Raw genomic sequence first — 20,484 nt, forward strand, 5'->3', positions numbered from 1 at the left:
TATTCCAGTATCTCTTTTTGTTCCTCTACGCCTTCATAAGTATAAATTAAGCTCGACTTAAGATAGCACTTTCTTGGTTCCCAAGTTCCTTTGTCAGGTTGTTGAAATTTGTTTCTACAAAATATCTCTCTTTTTCTGGCTCCATGACATTGGCGGTTCCCATACTGTGCAGTCTAATTCAAATGCCTCTGGAACTATTAAATAAGCCGGTTTATCAATTTCTTCGATTATTTTAAAGATATTTTTTTTCTTAATTTTTATTTCTTTACTGAACACTTTATACTTGTGCATATGACCACTGGAAATGGAAATACCCATATAAGAACTGCAACGTAAGCCAGAAAGAAGTTTTAAACAAATACAACACTTAACCAGCCAGAATGCTTCTAAATATTGTATGGGGATGGAAAAATCGATAAATAAAGTCTTTTAGGATACATTTCTACACAACAAATTAATTTTAAATAAAGGGTTCGAAAACAACTCTTAGCAACACAACACAGCTTGGAGTTTAAAGCTCCTTTATAAGTATAATGTATAAGTAGAATATGAAGGCTAACGAATTTAAGAGAACGTCAATATTTTTTTACTATTTTCGACAATTTTGAATAAATAAAACAAATTTGAATAACAATTTTAAAAATATAAAAAAATTAGGATTTGACTTAAATGGACACACAAAATTGGAGGAATTGAGAACTTTTAATTTTTTTTTTCTAAATATGTAAACAATACATTTATGAACCGAAAAACTTCAAAATGTTTGAAAGGCTGAGTAAATTTGTATGATAAATTTTAAGTTTTGCTTAAAAAAATCCTTTCTTATAAAATGCTAAAGATGAATACTATTTGAGTCCAAAATCAATAATTATCCGTTTCAATACTACTTTATTTTTAAGCTGTCAATTTAAAGAACATAATTCTTAGGAGTAAAAAATGCTAGCTAATACATTACTTGTTTTTAGTTTTGTTAATTAAAATAAAAATTTCTTAATTTTTTTTCATAAAATTTGTATATGGCGTCATGGTGTGTCACATTTGTGGGTTACCAGATGTTTTCAAAGTAATGTTTGTAAATTTTGATGTTTACTCTAAGACATATTTGGTGTCAATTTTCGAACTTTCCAAGATACTATTTTCACCAGTGTTGTCCTCTATAGACAATTATAATTAGACAATGTTCTTCTTCTTTATATTTACTCAAAGATTGAAATTTCACCTACATCAAAAAACCTGACAAAAATATGTTTCACCTCGAAAATTGTACGAACAAAAAAAGATTTTATCTCTAAAACAATTGTGTGCAATAAATAATAACGTTTTAAATATTTGGTAAGATTTTGAGAAAAATGGTATTGACAGTTTTTTTACAAACAATTAAAAACATAAACAAAAATTAACAGTAGTTGGTAAAATTTGATTTTCGACTCAAATATCTTTCCAAACATTTCACATTATGGCTTCTTAATAATTTTAACTTATAAGAAATATTGTATTTAAAATTCGGAAAAATTTTGAGAAAAATCGAATTAACAGTTTTATTACAAAAAATAAAAACCTAAAAATAAAATTAATAAAAGTTGGTAAAAATTGATTTTCGACTCAAATATCTTTTCAAAACGTTGAGATACTTTAAATTAATTTTATCCTTTAAAAATTATTGTTGTAAATATTCAGTAAAATTTTGAGAAAACCAAATTTACAGTTTATTTAAAAAAAATAAATAAGTAAAAAAATTAACAAAAGTTGGTAAAAATTGATTTTCGACTTAAATATCTTTTCAAAATATAGAAATATCTCAAATATTGGCTTCAAACTAATTTTATCTTATAGGAAATATTGTTTTTAACATAAGATGAAGTTTTGAGAAAAATCTAGTAGACTTTTTTTTACAAAAAATAAAAACCTTAAAAAATAAAAACAATACTAAAACATAGAAAAAATTTATTTTCGACTCAAATAGCTTTATAGTAAACTTATTTTATCTCACAAAAAATATTGTTTTCGGCATTCAGTAGTCCGTTTTTTTTCATGAAAAAAATATCTCGCAAATTAATTTCATGCATCCAATTTATAAAAATTTAAGAAATGCTACTAAAATTGGTAAAAATTTGTTTTCGACTAAAAATCTCGTTAACAAAACTAGATTTTAAAATAAAAATATTTCATTAGATACAAAATATTGTTGGTTATTTTGAAATTTTTAAGAATAATTCAACTGACAACTTTTTTAACACAAGACTAAAACCTGCAAACTTTAAGCAAGACAAATCGACAGACGGGATACGAAGTTATCAGTGTGGGTCGCATTCCATCCTCTTTTTATTTAAGTTGAAACGCAGCTATAATTTCTCGAAGTCCCAGGATTGAATCACGATTGAAAATATACGATCTTGACTAGAACAAATCAAATATTAGACCTTGTATACAATATAAGCTTATCTTTTAGTTTAAAACAATTACAATCTCAATGTATCTACTATCGTAGGCGTAGTACTTTCCACGTTAAATATGAATATAAAATTTTTTATTTTAAACTTTTACAGAGTAATTAAATCACGATTTTGTACTCGAGCCACAATAAACTAATTAAAAACTAATTTCCCTTTTTCCTTAAATCATACGTATTAGTATCAACATCTTTTTTTAAATGCCCACGATCCTTAAACCTTTTTTTTAATGACCTATGGTTTACGATTTCAAATGATGATATTTAATGAGAGTTGTAACATCTATCTAGCTCTTATCTTTATGAGGCCTTTTTTGAAGCCTCCGGTTCTTAGAATACCCAACCCAAGAGCGACAAAAATAAAAAAAAAAACGAAAAACATAAATTGCCTCTTTACATTACAGACGATTTGTTAGCCCGCTCATTGTTAAAAATAATTAAAGAAGGGATCATTTAAGATATCCCCCTTTTTGTAAAAAAACAAGGTCCCCTCAATGGATGCCCTTTTTATATGGAGGTATTTTGTTTTTGAAAAGAACCATGAGAATTTTCCGGTTTATTATTATATTCATACAAATCATGAACTCTATAAAGTGCCTAGCTAAATTTGGAGACTTCTCACCAAAACACATCCCCTACCTCAACTTTCTGACAGGTTAAAAGTGCAGACAAAGGAAACCTTTTTTTCTTTTGGTTTTGTTTGTTGCCCTGCGCCGCGCTGGTGGCAGTGATAATAGACTTCCCTTTCTTTTATCTGTCTCTAAGCATTCATCTCTGAAAAATTCAGATTCAGAAATTCAGGTGAGAATAACAAACAATACGAAGATGGCTCAAAATATCTAAACAACAAAAACAATAACAACAACAACATGAAAACACAATCTGTGAGATACAATAGGACAACCGACAATCATTTTACACACAAAATGTTAATGCGTCTACATTACCTGGTATCTGCGTATTTAAATAGATGAGCTCAATCTTTTCTCAAAAAGGTAAGCCCGAAAATCTTCCTCTTCTTCTTTTTATTTTTCTAATTGGGAGGATTCCCTGATGCGTTTCGAGAATATTGAAGGGTCATTGAGAAAAAATTCTTGGAAATAAAAACGGGTTTGGTTTGTACGACTTCGACCAACGACCGACGATGATGACGACAACGTCAACAACGACGACGGCATAAAAAATGAAGATGAAAAGAGGGACAAGCCTTGCGTCTGGTTCCTCCGCTGTTGTTGATTTGTCTCCGGCTATTATGTGATTAGCTAAGGTGTATAGAATGTAAACCGTTCGTTTTGGTCTCTAGATGTAGAAATGACGATGACGCCTTCGTCCGATTGATGATAATCTGGACGCATGTTGTTTGACACCTTCTTCTATGTATGTGTATGCTTAAGGTTGTACCATGAAAGTGTCTGTAAATGCGCAGGTGTATAGTGTTATTTGTTTGAGGATCAGCACGAGGACAAAGGTGCAATTTACTGATAGTTAGGTTAAGCGTACAGGTAGCAAATCTAATAGCTGCTGGTGTTTGAATAAAAGAACCACTTTTCCAGGGATCAGAGAAGGTGAATTGAAAAATTACTTTAACACACACAAAAAATAATTTAGAAAATAAATATTTTTTGTATTTAGAATTAAGTCTTATCAAAGTCTTATCTCGATGACCTTGTGAAGATATGTAAATGTGAAAAACAAATTAGTTATAAATATAATAGATAACTGTGATGTGAAAAACAAATTAGTTATAAATATAATAGATAACTGGCTAAGGTCAATTAATTTTTCATGTCGTGAAAGAAAAATATATAATTTTTTTTTTTAAATTGGAACACGTAGACATATTTTAAAAAATCTTTTAATAATATAAAAGGTGCATTGAAATTTACTCAAGACTTATGTTTTTCATTGTTTTTGTATAAAACTATCGGAAATCGTGTTTTTTCGTCAATTGTGTATAGACGTATGGAAAATCATAAAAAAACCGGCTTGCCATGAAGATCATTTGAACTTTAGAACAACTAATGCTTGTTTTTATTGCGAACAAATATTAAAAAAAAGAGACTAAATCCACACTGATAATTTATTGTTCGTCTGTAGATTTTTCGGTAGCTTAAACCAAATATTAATAACAGTATATTGCGTAAGATAAAAACATTTGATAATATTTTGCATATGATAACATAAGTTTGGTCCCGACATTTTTAGGTGAAAACCAAAGCAGCATTTTTTAATGGTTTTATTTCTTATGAAACAAAATACGGATTGGATTTTTAATTCTTGATTTATTAAAAAAAAACTGTCACTTGGATTTTTTTTCAAAATTATCAAATTTTAAGAGTAATTATAATGGAAAAATAACTTCCTATGGGAAGTTTACAATCAGTTTATAGCCAATTCCTTTAATTTTTGCTAGGAAACTCCAGTCGGAAAACAATTTTTAAAAACTTTTAGTGGTATTTATTTAAATTTTAAGTAAAAAAAACTTTCACATCGGTTTTAACCAAAATTTTACCAGTTGTACAAAACATTATTATTCGTTGCATATATATTACTTAATATTATATCTTGTAAACGGTGATTTTTTAAGAGCTTGAGAACTTTTTTTTAAAAAAAAATACGCATAAAATTTGCAAAATCTCATCGATTCTTTATTTGAAACGTTAGATTGGTCCATGACATTTACTTTTTGAAGATAATTTCATTTAAATGTTGACCGCGGCTGCGTCTTAGGTGGTCCATTCGGAAAGTCCAATTTTGGGTAACTTTTTCGAGCATTTCGGCCGAAATAGCCCGAATTTCTTCGGAAATGTTGTCTTCCAAAGCTGGAATAGTTGCTGGATTATTTGTGTAGACTTTAGACTTGACGTAGCTCCACAAAAAATAGTCTAAAGGCGTCAAATCGCATGATCTTGGTGGCTAACTTACCGGTCCATTCCTTGAGATGAATTGTTCTCCGAAGTTTTCCCTCAAAATGGCCATAGAATCGCGAGCTGTGTGGCATGTAGCGCCATCTGATTGAAACCACATGTCAATCAAGTTCAGTTCTTCCATTTTTGGCAACAAAAAGTTTGTTAGCATTGAACGATAGCGATCGCCATTCACCGTAACGTTGCGTCCAACAGCATCTTTGAAAAAATACGGTCCAATGATTCCACCAGCGTACAAACCACACCAAACAGTGCATTTTTCGGGATGCATGGGCAGTTCTTGAACGGCTTCTGGTTGCTCTTCACTCCAAATGCGGCAATTTTGCTTATTTACGTAGCCATTCAACCAGAAATGAGCCTCATCGCTGAACAAAATTTGTCGATAAAAAAGCGGATTTTCTGCCAACTTTTCTAGGGCCCATTCACTGAAAATTCGACGTTGTGGCAGATCGTTCAGCTTCAGTTCTTGCACGAGCTGTAATTTATACGGTTTTACACCAAGATCTTTGCGTAAAATCTTCCATGTGGTCGAATAACACAAACCCAATTGCTGCGAACGGCGACGAATCGACATTTCACGGTCTTCAGCAACACTCTCAGAAACAGACGCAATATTCTCTTCTGTACGCACTGTACGCATTCGTGTGGTTGGTTTAATGTCCAATAAAGTAAACTGAGTGCGAAACTTGGTCACAATCGCATTAATTGTTTGCTCACTTGGTCGATTATGTAGACCATAAATCGGACGTTAAGAGCGAAACACTGATTTTGGTAATAAAATTCAATGATTTGCAAGCGTTGCTCGTTAGTAAGTCTATTCATGATGAAATGTCAAAGCATACTGAGCATCTTTCTCTTTGACACCATGTCTGAAATCCCGCGTGATCTGTCAAATACTAATGCATGAAAATCCTAACCTCAAAAAAATCACCCGTTATTTAGTTTTTTTTGTAATTAAAAAAAAAAAGGTTAAATGATATTTTAAAAATAATACTTATTTCAGATCTTTAATGGAAGTCGCTAGCGTACTTGGTTTGTGGGGTCTAATTAAATGTTCACTTTTTTATAAATTGCTATAGTATAAAAACTATCAAAACGGCGCACTACAGCGCTAATTGGATCCTAGGCTAGGTTGAATTGAGATCGCCATTTCTACCCATAGTATAAAAACACACCAACTAAATTTTTTGAAAGATCGTTCTTCATCTTTCGATGTTATTATGTGCAAAACTAATTTTATTTGAAGTCTTCTAGTTCTTGAAATATAACCTACGAAAAATATAAGCCGTGTTTTTTGGTAATCTATATATATTCCAGTGAGAAATTTCCAAAAAAACGATCCGCAGTAGTCCGTTTTTTTTATTTGAAAGTTGATATAACTGAATGTTTTCCAAAATAATTTATCAAAAAATTCAACAACAAAAAATTAGCGAAATTCAGAGCAGGGCCAGCGGTGAAGCTGATTTTTGATAGTTGACTATCAAAATCATATAAAATACGTCTGTGTAATGTGGTAGTCGATTTCAAAGTCTTAGTCAAACAATTTGACATACAATAAAACTTCAAAAAGGGGGTTTGTTCGTAGACTACTACATTCATACGTGGTGTTAAAGCGAGCTTGAAGTGAGCCTAAATTCTTTATATACCTGAATCGAGTTGAAATGAGCTTGATTTTCCGGTCGGGGATTGAAGTCGAGTCAAAATTTGTGATGGAAAACCTGTGTGAAGGAGTTGGTTTAACAGATAATGGGTTACCGTTTATTTGCATATTTGTGTACAAAAAATATAGTTTTGTTTTAATCAAATAAAAAAAAAATTGCACATGGAGTAGGTAGCATATTCTTATATGGTGCTGAACTATTCAGTTTTTCATTTTTTAACACGAATAAAACTATCTGGCTTGCACTTCATAAGAAACATCGAAACACCATTTGCATTTTAGAAAGTGCTGTCAAACTTAATCATTTTTAAATCTACTTGTGCGGTGGAAACACCAAAAAGATTTATATAATCTAAACTGAGATAAACCTTTGGTGGAAACATAGCAAAACTTATTAATCTTTTCTACTGTTTTCTCTTACAAAATTAGCCCAGTTAGTCCATTTTCATTAATAAAACTAAATAATATCAACAGTACCAGATTGATTTTTGTCCCCAATGGAAAACACATGATTCCAAATGCACAACTATTCAACGAACACAACCATCGAGATACAAATGCAATCGTACCAACATTTGAGAACGAAATCACATAACATCCATTCGAGACTTGTATAAATGCCAAAAACCCCTCCGTAGTAAGATTCTACTTTAACTTTTATCGGTACTTTTCTTACTGCGGATATTGTTTTTGTTGTTCGTGTAAAATCCTACTATACTATTAATAGATTTTCCCACAAAACACGAGTATTATCCTGAACGTATAGACGTACAAATGTACGCACACAAAGACATCGTTATAAAAATCTTTAATTAAGATTTGATTAACCTTGAAACGTTGAGAAACGTTAAACTTTTCAATTCGAAAAAAACGTACCGATTACAATAAAATTTCTTATGGGAACGTCTTCACTTTTAATATACGTAAAATTTTCGATTGCCTATATGTATATGTATAGTTTAATTGAAGACTTACATTATTTAAAGGCGTTAAATCACCCTAGATATCGAAATTCAGAAATACAATAAAATGTAACTATAAATTTTATAGTACAATTTTTTCAATTTCAATTTCGCAAAACATATCTAAACATAAATTCTGTTAAGGAAACTAGAAGAAGGAATGTAAAGAAAGGAATACGGAAATAAAAAGCTAGTTAAATAGCTAGTTGTCATTGTTTTGTTTAGATAATTTTTTTTAACAGAATTAAACGATTGCTGAATATCTGCAGAAGACGCCGCCGCCGGTGGCGGCGTGGCCCTGGCATTCCCTGTTATTGCAATGTTCAAGAAATCAAATTCAATTCAGATCCATATATCCTTTCTAACCCATATATATATATACTTTTTTTAAGAGAAATTTTGCTTACAGAAGAATTCTATTGGATTATTTTACTGATACTTTTAATAAATCCTATAATATCACATTTTTTCAAAGAAGCTAAACAGAGCTTTTTTTCTTAAGACTTTTATTTCCACGACTATGAGGGAATGGAGGGCAAAAGGCAGTACCCATGAAAAGAATAGATGACATAGGCAGGGATCAAACCCAAGACCTCTGGCATGACAGTCTAACGCACTAAATATATATAACCTTATACAAAAATCGATGTTAATCTAAAAAATCAGGCCTTAGACAAATGTAGCAAAGTAATTTTTTTCAAACAAAAATATTATTTTCAAATATTAAGTGAAGAAATCTGAACCAATATTATTTGGTTACCTGCATTCGAGAACACGAAACTGTTTAAAAATCTAATCTCTAAAGATTGAAGACACTCAGATTAAATTCCTGCATACCTAACTTGTCTTACCTAAAATAAAGTTTGTGGGTGAGTACTTCATCACGATTAACGATCATTATTTAAAAAATTATGTATTTTAAGTCCATGAGATTAAAACATTTCGCACAAGGAGACCAACTTATCATTTCTACCTTACCTACTGATCGATTTACTTTTATATTCCTCTTGAATTGAGTCTATACAATCTTCTACCTAATTCAAAATGTTTACAATTTCATGTTTTGTTTACAAACACTCTCCCACTATGATTACCATCATCATTGTCGCAACATTGAATCATTGAATTTTAAATTGTTTACTCTTAACAAACAAAACAATCAGTTGGTGGTAAATCATAAAATTCATTGTTTTCAAGCCTCATTGTCCACTTGAAATTTAGACCTGCACTTGAAAAAAAAATTAAAGAATTATTTTTGGACAAAATTGAATTTTGTGTTTACAAAAAATAAGAGAAAACTCAATTAATCTATTTGTTTAGATACCAATGCATCGAGTGGAATAGAATGGAGTCATATACAAAACAAATCTGCAAAGTAAGCGAAATTCATTGTAATTCGACTCCAACTCAAATGCAACATTAATTTGTTGTCCTGAGAACGAGTATGTTTCCAATGAAAATGAATCACTTCCATTGTTCTACTATTTGAGATGAATTTGTATTTGCACCGCGACGAACGACGACGAGACGGGACTGTTTTGTTTACATTTTGTAAGACTCGTTATTGGCGTTGCCACTATTTCTAGCTTAATTAAATCATTATTAAATAAATAAAACATTTTATCAAGAATATAAACAAAATAAGGTGTTGATTGATAATAAATTAAATATTGGGTAATAAAGTTAATTGGTTAATGTTTTCAAGTTTAAAACAAATTTGATTTAAAAGTAGAAACATTTGGTTGGTATTTTAATTACATTTTAAAAATCTATTTTAATGGTGATTACTGTCTCTGAAGTGTTTCAAATGCTTGTGTTTTTTTAAAAGGTGGCACATTCAGTATTCCACATACAAATGTTTTGGGCAAAAAACGAAAATTCAAATTTCCTAAAACACGAACTGAAAGATGTTTTTCAAAATGTTCTTTAAAACTTGTTTTATTAATTTGGCTCCTTTCAATACAAATATATGTTTCTTTTGCTCCCTCATACTACTGTTATTTTGTTTTTAAGTTTTCTGGAGAACTTCAATAACTTTCCTGAACAAGCTTTTACACTTTTTCAATAATATTTGATGATCTAAAATTTGTTTATATTTTTGATTTAAAAAAAAACATATCAAATATTTTTTTTCGAAATTCGACATCTGAAAGACAGGTCATTATTTTTTAATTAGTTCTAAAGAACTACATACTAAAAATATTTATAAAGAAAAACTGAAAAAATATATATATAAAAAATTCAATTAAAATAAAAAAGCTCTAACGATTTTTAGTTCATTTTTACATTTAAATTTAGCTAGACGGTTTATTTTCGAATATTTTTAGGTATTTATGTAAATAACCTAGCCAAATTTGTTTAGCTTCCCATAGGAAGTTATAGTAATCTGTAAAATTTGTCGAATTAAAATTTTGATATTTATCAATATTTCAAGAACCCTATAAACTAAATAAAAGCTTTTAAGAGAGAATTCTGTGTCTGCGTGTAAACGAAAATATTCGAAAATCTTTTTTCCTCTGCCATGTCTCAAAAAGTTAATTTTGTTTCACAAAATAATATTGAAAGCTGCAGAAACGACTTTCAAAAAATTGAGGAGGTGGTTTTTTTACTGCAGTTATTTAAATAATTGAAAAATTAAATTAAATTTAAATTTAATGGGACTAAAATATCTCTTAAACCAATAACTCTAGAGATTTAAATTAAATTGTATTTTATACATTGCGACGTGAATTGGTCCAAATTCAAAAAAACGATTAAAACGACTAAAAAATAAAAATTTTCACCGGGAATATTTTGCGAAAAAAGATATTACATTGTTAGAAAAGCGAATTAACAGTTTTTTCTTTACAAACAATTCTGTACAAAATTGTTAGAAACTAATTTTCAATCCGGATATCTCAAGAATAAATGAAAATATTTACATTCAAACCTATTGCATTGAAAATTTTGTTATTATTGTTGTTCCTAAAAAAACGCAATCGGTATTTTTTTTTATTAAAAAAAAATGCTTCTAAAATTGGCAATTGGTCAAAAGTGATTTTCAATAAAAATGACGGCAACAAAAATTGATATTGAAATCAAACTAAAAACAACAAAAACTAATAGGAAATGGCTCAAGAATTATGAGAACAAAGAAAGATATTGACTTTAAAATTTTGTATCTTCCACAAAATAGTGTTTTTAATATTTAGATACATTTTTAGAAAAAATCTACAGACGGGCACGGATGGGAAGTTTTTATTTTCTTTCACAGCTCAGCTTCCTCAGCTTAACTTTTTTTTTTAATTTTTTGAAATAACTAGCTCTCTGGTTGACTTCGTCTTCTAACGGGTGATTTTTTAAAAGCTATAAAAAAGTCATACAATTCAGAAAAAGGGCATGAAATCTTTATTTGAATCGATAGTTCGGTTCGTATTATTTAATGTTTAGAAATTATATCATGCAAATGTGGTCCTTACCTGCGCCTCAAATGTTCCATCCGCTTAGTCCAATTTTGCCATCTCTCTTTTTCCAACACTTCGGCCGGTATCTCACTAATAAATGCTTCAATTTTGTCTTTCAATTCGTCAATTGAAGCGGACTTATCGGTATAGACATTAACCTTAACAAAGCCCCACAATAAAATAGTCTAAAGGCGTTAAATCGCACGATGTAGGCTGCCAATTGAGCGGTCTCGAACGTGAAATAAAATGTTCCTCTTATTTACGTACCCATTGAGACCAGTACCCATTGAGACCAAAATGAGCTTCGTCGCTGAACACAGTTTTTCGGTAAAAAATGGATCTTTGGCCAACTTTCCAAGAGCCTCTTCCCAAAAATTTTAAGTTGCACTAGGTCCTTCGGCCTCAATTCTTGCACCAGCTGTATTTTGAAAGGCATTTCGCTTAAATCCTTCCTCAAAATTGTCCACTTCGTTGAGGAAGAGAGGCCAACCAAATCGATAATTGAGGGTTTCATTATTAACACTATCCGATACAGCTGCGATATTTTCCTTAATTCGCACTCTACGTAAGCGAGTTGGTAATTTAAAGTCCAACAATGTAAATTTGGTGCAAAATTTAGTCACAAACGGGAATAGCCGCTTCAGTGGGTCGATTAAACTGAAAATAAAATGGAAGAATCGCGCGATGAACTTTCTTAACAGAGCACGCATTTTGATAATAAAGTTCATTAATTTGCAAGCGTTGTTCGTTTGTAAGACGATTCATGGTTAAATTATAGACCAAACTAAAGATGTTTGACAGTGACACAAAACACGAAACGTGCGTCAGCTGTTTAAACCAGTGTTGCTAAAAAGATAATAGCTACAAAATACCCTTTAGTAGCTTTTTTGTAAATCATAGCTTATTTTGACAGTTTTTCTCCGCCTGAACTATTCAAAGTCAAGAAAGGAGTCGCTTTTCGCTTTATTAATGTTGAGTAATATTGACAAATTATTTCCAAAGTATTGTTATGTAGCTCCAAACTGTGTGTTTTTTTAAAAGACTTTTGACCGAAACCTGCCTGAAGTCTGGTGGAGAATGTTCTAAATCATAACGAAAACCGAGGCTGGGGTGTGACCCACACTGAGAACTTCCCATCTCGTCTATCGATTTGTCTTGCCTTAAAGTTTGTAGGTTTTCTTGTTGGGTTAAATAAATTGTTAGTTAATTTTTCTTTACAATTTTAAAATTACCCAACAATATTTTTCATATAAAGAAATATTTAAGTTTCAAAATCTAATTTTGTTAACGAGATTTTTAGTCAAGAACAAATTTTTACCAATTTAAGTAGCATTATTTAAAAGTTTTTATTTCTTATATAAACAAATAAAAATTGGATAACTGAAACTAATTTGAGAGATATCGAGAACCAAATATCAATTCTTACCAAATTTGCGTACTATTTTTGTAAATTTTATTTGTTTATGAAAAACTGGACAGTTGGATTGAATTTTCATAAAGAATTACTAGATATCGAAACCAATACTTTTGGGTAAATAAAATAAGTTTGAAGCCGATATTTTTAATTTTCGAAATTCAATTTTTACCAACTTCTGTTAAATTTTCTTTTAAGTTTTTATTTTTTGTAAAAAAAACTGTCAATTCGATTTTTCTCAAAATTTTTCAAAATGTTTGAAAACAATTTTTCTTATAAGTTAAAAGCCATAATCTTAAATTTTTGAAAGGATATTTGAGTCTAAATTTAATGTTAACCAATTAACATCCCGCCACAAATTTTTGATGGGGTTAAGGTCGGAGGATTGAGCGGGCTATTCCAAAACGGATAACTTCTTCTGCTCAAATCATGATTTTGCCTTTTTTGACGTATTTTGGGTAATAGCCTTGTTGGTATACCCAAACCAACGGCATTTCCTCTTCAGCACAGGGTAGCTCAACCTCCTCAAAAAAATTTTCACATACTGGGTCGCATCTCTTATACCCCCGATTGAATTATTAGGCCCGACCTCGTGATATGAAAAGTAAGCCCATATCATAATTTTCCCTCCACCATGCTTCACTGTTTTTATAGTGTACCGTAGATAGTATGCTGCATTTTAGGGTCTTCCCATATATTCTCGACGACCCTTGGACCTAAAAAGGACGACTTTGCTTTCATCGCTTCACAGAACATTCCTCTTATGCCCAATCTCTATGTGCTTTAACAAACTCCATTATCTTTGCCACATACCTTTTCGTCAAGAATTGTACCTTGCGTGGACTTCTGGCTGGTAACTTCGCTTATAAAAGACGTCTTTGTATTGTGACAGCGCTAACAGACAGTTGGGAGTCCATTTCTTATTTTCCTAGAGCCTATGAAAGGGTTCTGTTTTGCTAACTGAATAATTTTTCTGTCAGTTCTTTCAGTAGTCATCCTTTTTGGGCCTCGCGTTTTCGGTTTATTTTGCCATTCTAAGGCGATACTGACCATTTTTGCTGAGCAGCCTAGGATTTCTGGAATATTTTGGTAGGTTTTTCAATCCAAACGCAGTTTTTGAATAAGTTTTCGAATTGTTTCGGTGCAGTGTGTTGGCCGTCCGATTGTTTCTTTCTGAGCCAATATTTTTTAACTTTTTATGTACAAGTATGTCACAAATACTTAAACCTTTAAATATTAAATAGTTTACTTGCTGAAAATAAAATGTGATCAGCACTGCTATTTTTATGAACATATAATAAAAAATTAAGGTTTAACCAACATTTTCACCTTTTTTTAAACTGCTATGGTAAAAAAAAAACACCTACGCAATTTTCTCGAGAGCCCTTTCTGCATCTTTTTGCTATATACGAGTAATTTGTAACACAATTTATTTGAAGTCGATATCTCTTCTGGTTCTTGAGCTATGGACAACGAAGAAAACGTCGCGAACGTACGAAGAATGAATGAAAATCTTTTATTTCGTATCTAGGGACCTTGAAACGTCGAGGATTGTCAAAATTTTCAATTCGAGAAATCAGACCCATTACAATAACTTCTAATGGAAAGTTTAAAACTGACTTTGGCAAATGTAATTTCAAAACTGATTATTAGATTAAAACCCTTTCTAAAGAATTTAACGACTTAAATCCAAAATGTTATAGGCCCATCAGGCCAACAAAAAATAAATGATGATGGGTTTAAAAATAATTAGTTTCTATTAAATTCCGCACAATAAAGATTCAAGGGTCAATCTATTTTATTAATGTCAAAAGAATACAAAACCGCCTACTCACACTTACCCACTCCTACACCGCCTTAAAACCTATCTTATGTCTTCCACATAAAATAAGCTTCATATAAAAACTCAACTTCAAATTAAAAACTCAACTCCAAATTCATTTTAATAACAAAAATATTCTTATCAACATGTTGATAGAGCATAGTAATTCCATTCCACTCCAACTTCCTTCCAGCAGCGCAGCAACAAAAAACAAAATCAACAACAAAATTCATTCATTCAAACAACATTCGTTTCTATCCGTTGCAAATGCTCAAACACAATCAGTTGTTCGTCATACGCCGGTCAGTGAGTTTGAAATTTTGCTGTTCGTCTGTGTTGCTCTTAAAAAATCGCGTACTAAAAAGAAAAATTACAATTTTAAATAAATTAAACAATACATATACAAACTAACTAATTTATTAGTAAATAAAAGTGTGTTATTAAAGTGTGTTCATTATACGAACGTGTTAAACAAATACAAAAAAAATATAAAATAAATATAAAAATCCACTCAAATTCAAAGTGGTTATTTGATTCTGTCATTCTCGTGTGTTTCATACAAAAACGAGTGTCTTTATTGTTTTGTGTATAAATATTAATTATATATTCATTTTTGGTGCTACAAATTTTTGAGTGTAATTTAATCTTTTATATTTTTGTATTATTTAAAATAGACAACAAAATCTGCATGTTGCAACGAAAAAAAATCATAAACAAAAACAAAAACGGGAACAAACGTCAAGAAGTCATTGATCTTAGATAGGCGCGATTTACAAAAACAAAATTACGAAAAACAGGCGCGGTAGCAAAGCAAAGTGATAGCGCTAAATAGTTTATTGTTGTTGTTGTTGTTGTGCTGGTGTGTAGCTCGTAGTATGTCAGTTGTTGTTTTTGTTGTTTCTGGTGATGTTTTTTTACTTAATAGAAGACGAAACAAAACCCGTCTCAACCCCACTTCTAATTCTCTGGCTTGGCGGTATTTTTCGTCTATTGTTGTTGTTTTTAAATGCTTGGTTCGCTAACTGCTGTGCGTTTTTTCTGCAAACTAATTTGCATGTCTGTCTCTCTGTACAAATATCGGCGTACTCGTTAGTTTTGTTCCTTATTTTTCTGACTGTTTTTTTAAAATTCTATTTGCACTTTGCAGTAACTGACCCACCTACCGACCGGACCGACTCTTCTTTCTAGTTCCTTGGCAAAATGTCTGCAAATGATTAGAGTGGACGACGAACTGTCTGGTGACAACAAACGACTACGACACTTAAACTGACTTCACGTCCGTTTCGTTGCTGTCACTGTCGTCCGCTTTCGACACCAAGTGCGTGTGTTTTTTTAGCGTTTGCAAATTATTTTCATAGCTAATTTCGGTGAGCGCAATTTACTTTACAAACTACTCGAAACTACTCGTATACAAGTCAAGTAGGTACGAGTGGTCAGCTTTTCCTAACAGCTAGTAAATGCTCGTGTCTCGTTTTTATTTTTTAATTGAGAACTGTCTGTCAACGGTATTTTTGTTTTTCTTTTTTTCCATATGGGAGATAGGTAAGGTTGGTACCCTGGTTAGCGAGTTAGGTAGTCAGGTAGGTGCCTTGCCTATACCTTTTGGCACTTTATTTTTAAATGTAAATCCGTTAGTGTGTTTATTTGTTTTTTTTTTAATAAGTATCTATATAGTGTTTGTCTTATAGTGGATAATTGCCAGGCCAGGTAAGTAGTAATTAGTTATGTTTCGAATGTTGAACGACTGAACCTACCTATAGAGGTGGAAATGACATAAATGTAATGAGGTTTTTAGGCTAAGAAAGTGAAATTGGCTATAAGTAGGTACTTAATATGTTGTCTTGAATGTTTCTATGGTTAGGTTTAATATCTAAATGTTTGAGGTTGATGTATCTACCTTAATTAAAAGAAATTAACTTGAATTAGTAACTTTGATACCGCTTAGTTAAATGTGTCTACTTAGGTATACACGATTTAGTGTGAGAGTTAAGTTAACCTACAAAATTAATTCATTCAGTTTGTCGAATTCTTCGAAACTACGACTTTAGGTAAAATATGAATGTTTTAAGTTAATTTTTTGAATGAGCTAAATCTGAGTCTAAATTATCTAATCATCTTACCTAACAAAGTTGTCTTCTTTGAGATAGTTTCTTCAAAATTCAAGTAAGTCTACAATTGTTTTGAACGCAGGTATTCTTTTGGGAAAATAATTGGTACAGCGATTGATTTTAAGTATTAATCTTTCCTGAATTAGGTATAAATAATTATAGCTTAAATTAATAGATTTGTATATGAATTGAGAAAAATGCGTAAAAAAATTATTTTTTTTTCTAATAATTTATAATTCACATCTACTTCTTGCATCAAATAATGTAACCTTTAAAATTGTAAAACAAGGTAAGGTTGATGTAGTACCCGTAACATGATGGTTAGTGCGTTGGACTGTCATGCGAGAGGTCTTGAGTTCGATCGCAGTCTGTGCCACCTAAAGTTTTATTCACAGGTACTGCCTCTTGCTAGGAATTGACAAATCCTAAAAGATTAATTCTTGTCATGAAAAGTGCTTTCTCAAATTAGCCATTCGGATTCGGATTAAAACTGTAGCCCCCCCCCCTGTACTAGTCGACAAACAATTTAATAAATTGAATTTGTCAAAAAAATACTCTTAACAGTAATTCAAAATTTGTATAAGAAATCTAAGAAGTCTAAGTGTGAAACTAAAACTTTTTGCGAAAAGTAACAATAAGTGCAAATCTTTTTAACTTTCCAAAGGAAGTTAATTTAATGAGTCCGATTTGTCAAATTGAAAATTTTGACATTTCTCAACGTTTCAAGGTCCCTAGAATCGAAATAAAAGATTTTTAGAAAGATGTCTGTGCGTGCGTGTGTACGTACGTTCGTACGTCCGTACGTTCGCGACGTTTTTTTCGTCCTCCATAGCTCAAGAACCAGAAGATATATCGACTTCAAATAAATTTAGTTATACAGATAATAAGGCAGAAAGATGCAGAAAGGGCTTTTAAGAAAATTGCGTGGGTGATTTTTGTACCATAGCAGTTTGAAAAAAAGGTGAACATTTTGGTTAACCCTAAATATCTTACGAACCAAAAACGCTAGAGACTTGAATTAAATTTTATATAATATATTGTAACGTGATATCAAAGAAGTATATTTTTTGAAAAAAAAATCCGTTAAACGTTTTTTTTTATAAATCAAAAAAACTGAAATAAAAGTTGGTAAACATTTATTTTCGACTCAAATATCTTGTCAAAACTTTGAGGTATTGGCTTTAATTTACTTTTATCTTTCAAAAAATATTGCTGTCAACATTCAGTAAAATTTTCAAAAAAAATCGAATCAACAGTGTTTGTACAAAAAATTAAAAACCGAAACAAAATTTAACAAAAGTTGGTAAAAGTTAATTTTCGAATCAAATATCTTTTCAAAACTTTGAGACATTGGCTTTAATTTAATTCTATCTTACAAAAAATATTGTTGTCAACATTCAGTAAAATTTTGAGAAAAATCGAATTGACAGTTTTTTTTTTACAAAAAAAATAAAAACCTAAAAAAAAATGAATAAAAGTTGGTAAAAATTGATTTTCGACTCAAATATTTTTTCAAAAATTTGAAATATTGGCTTCAAACTAATTTTATCTTATAAGAAATATTGTTTTCAACATTCGATAAAATTTTGAAAAAAATCGAACTCTCAGTTTTTTAACAAAAAATAAAACTCTAAAAAAAAACAATACTAAAACTTGGTAAAAATTTACTTTCGACTCAAATAGCTTTTTAAAAATTAAAAATATTGGCTTCAAACTAATTTATTTCACAGAAAATATTGTTTTGAATATTCAGTAATTAAATAGTTTTTTTCGTATCAATTTGGTAAAAATTGATACGAGTGCATATAGACAAACTTTTAAGCAAGACCAATTGACAGACAGTGTGGGTCGCATCCCAGCCTCTTTTTAGAATTGGCTTTGAAAACCCTAAAAAGAGATTTAGCAGTGATAAAACTTTATCTAAGAAATTGTCAATGGACGAGTATTTCACTATAAAGAGTAACGTGTGCCATTAACAGTGGAAATACCAGTCATCGCAGCTTCAATTATTAATTTAAAGCTGTATGTCTGATAACTACACAAATTACATCTTTGAAGCCTTGAATCACTTTTGTTATCTATAAACATAAATCTTGTCTTTCACGTGGCTCTTAAATATGACGGTTTTAAATCACGAGATCTTTTCAGTCATCTATTCTCTACTTGAAATAACACGATAAACTTTTCTTTCAATCTTGTCAATCTTGCGTCGATGTTTTGTTGAAAATGAGCTTTGCCCACATTTATGTCTATCTCTCAATTTTGAAGAGTCCAAATGCTACCATTTTGCTTATTCTTAGCTCTGAGGTTAAAATTGGTCTCATCATTGAAAACAATTTTTCGCATTTAAAAGACCCAATCACCGAAGATACGATATTGGTGATCGATCATCTGAATTTGTGTCTTAACTTAGCTTCTAAGGCCTTAAAACCTTAAACTTTATGTAGAATGTGCTACATTCTTGCTTAAGCAATGCTTTATTACAAAGATCGAAAGAATTAATAAACCTGGGCTTAAGGCAATACTAGGGACTGTAAAAACAAAATTATCAATTGTTATTGAGAGCTAAACACGGTTAGGATTCTTCAGCCGTTCAAACTTGTTCTTCACACAACACGAAAACATATAAATTTGCAAAAAGTGAATAAAAAATGTTCCCAATTTTTGTATCGAACTTTAATACATTTTGAAACCGTTTTTGAAGAGTATATATTGGATTTTTGATAATAAATAAATGTCAAAAGACATCAGCTTCAAAAGTGTTATCTACTCTTAGAGCACGTTAATCAAAATGAAACTAATTATTGAAAACGCCTTTCTGACTTTTTCCGTACACACTGCAATTGTTTTCTTAGCCTTAATTATATTTCTTTAATAATTCAATCATTAATCATATTTAAGAAATCTCCAACAAACCGCTTAAAGCGTGTAGCTTAGGGTGGTTCTTTAAATAAGGCATCCAGAAACTTTACAAGAGATCAGGTGCATATTGAATCAAGGTTTCGTTCTTGATAAGTTATCTTTTTTATAGCATTAGATGTTTAGGTGATATTTTGTTTGTTTCAAAAATACAAGGATTTCAGTAAAATTCTAATAAACAAAAGATAAAATAATTATTTTCCATTATTCCAAAAAAAAGTTGTTAACAAAATGAGATCAACGTATTAGGGACTTTAAAAACTGATTTTTTCGAAAACTATTTGAGTTGTCAATTTAATAAAAAAAGTCGTACATTTCTTCTTTTTAATAAACTATTTTTCAGTGGAACATTGAAGTCCGTCAAATTACTGAAAACGTTTATTAATCCATTTAGTGAGATCTTCTAATAGAGCAGTCATATTCACTTCTCTCCTATTTTATCAAACTCACATAACTGTTTTTGATAAATTTTGACGTAGATAGGATACCTTAGGATATATTATAACGCACACTACTTACCTACACGTCACCATCGTAGTCGTCATCGTCGTCTTTGGTCGGTGTCGGTTGTTTTATCCATCCCACAATACTTAATCCTCGTGCTGGTTCTAGTTTCTAGTTAGATAGTTGTGCGAAGTTCAAGCCCAAATTCGGATTCATCATCTTTGCCTCTCATCTCTTATCCATCTATCGTCATCGTTGTTGTTGTATTTTCTAGATATGTGTCTTGTATACCTTTCTTACTACTGCACATCAAGTTGAAAACTCTAGCTTTGCACA

General features: G+C 30.8%; 1 protein-coding gene across 1 annotated transcript in view; it reads left to right on the forward strand.

Annotated features, from left to right (window-relative positions):
• The first annotated feature begins 14,960 nt into the window (after positions 1–14,960).
• The window catches only part of LOC129946124 (MICAL-like protein 1), a 203,191-nt gene continuing 197,667 nt past the window's right edge, over positions 14,961–20,484 (forward strand). The window contains exon 1 of the mRNA XM_056056167.1: positions 14,961–15,312. The gene's annotated coding sequence lies outside the window, so the exon portion shown is untranslated. The remainder of the gene's footprint in view (positions 15,313–20,484) is intronic.

The sequence above is a fragment of the Eupeodes corollae genome, chromosome 2 (genome assembly GCF_945859685.1).
Source record: "Eupeodes corollae chromosome 2, idEupCoro1.1, whole genome shotgun sequence".
In the NCBI taxonomy this organism is placed as follows: domain Eukaryota; kingdom Metazoa; phylum Arthropoda; class Insecta; order Diptera; family Syrphidae; genus Eupeodes; species Eupeodes corollae.